Raw genomic sequence first — 1,393 nt, 5'->3', positions numbered from 1 at the left:
CCCCCCCCCTAGAACGACTCCACCCTAACCTCCCCAAAAAAGAACAGCTAAAAATAACCCAGAACAAAACAAAACAAATAGAAGCAGAACAAAACAAAATGAAACCACGAAATAACTGAACAAAAGTGGTGGCCTTTTTCATTAACTTCAAACGGCATTGCACCTTTCATCGTTAATTTCGCTGCACCTTCACCATCATTCTCCTCACTGGCATAACATTACAATCAGCGCGTCATTCAATTTCACTGGCCTCTGTTCCTTTTTGTCGCTCCAACGGTTTTTTTTCTCTCTGACAGTGTTTTTCGTGTCAGTATCAGTCAGTCACTTCACAGGTTTATTGGAGGAGAACCGTTGCACAGTCCGCAATTATCGATGTCGCTACTTTTGTTTCGGTATATCGCTCGGCCTCGCTTTCAATCGGGAGACGGAACAGAACAAAGCAACCTGCAGTCGAAACTGCGAACGGCCATAGAAACATGACATTTCAATTAACACCAGAAACGACTCAGACCAACGTTAATTAAAAAAAAATGCTAAAACAAAACATCGTTTTTCCTCTTTTATGTTCTAACTATCAGAAACAAAAAGAAAAAGAATAAAAGAAATAAGAAAATAATCTCACATACACATACGCTTACACGTGCTCACACACAAAACAGCCTCCAGTCCTACCCAATCCTCATCACGCCCCCCACCCTAACCCCCCCCAAAAAAAAAACACAAAAAAAAACCAAACAACAACAACAACCCCACTACACACACAAAAAACGTCAAACCCTCGAATTAATCAGCGAAATGTGGACACAATAATAAACTCACCATCGTCTGCGTTACGGCATGAATGACGGGAAAATTCCGGTTCCAGATTTTAGATTGTAATCCGATGCATTATAGAACTGTCTGATTTATTAGGATCCGAAAAGTTCTCATATCCCGCCCTTGTTACGAGCGAAGCAGGAAGAATTGTCTGTGACATTGTTTATTATTCATGACCTGTTACGCGTGGCAGTTTTATCAATGAATCTGACAGGATCAAATGAATTCATTGACCAGTTTAGTTGAAGTGAATTAAAAAACGCTGTTGTTCTTTTGTGTGTATTGGAAAGTAATGCAACCTGGGGTAAATTAAAAGACTGCATGCAGTATAATATGTGGGGTGTGTGTGTGCGTGTGTGTGCTTTGGTTTTAGTAAGAGTTTTACGGCACTTGCACTACAATAAGGTCATATAAGTGAAGAAGATAAGAGGTGTTACAAGACAAGAGTAACAAACACAAAAATAAGGAGGAGGGATCGGGTTGATAGATGTTTGATGGGAAAGAAGGAACAAACCCCTTCAGAGCACCCGCCAACCACCCAAGTGTGTGTGTGTGTGTGTGCGTGTGTGTGTGTGTG

The sequence above is a fragment of the Aplysia californica genome, unplaced genomic scaffold, assembly GCF_000002075.1.
Source record: "Aplysia californica isolate F4 #8 unplaced genomic scaffold, AplCal3.0 scaffold00873, whole genome shotgun sequence".
In the NCBI taxonomy this organism is placed as follows: Eukaryota; Metazoa; Mollusca; class Gastropoda; order Aplysiida; family Aplysiidae; genus Aplysia; species Aplysia californica.
Note: the sequence above shows the minus strand (reverse complement) of the source record.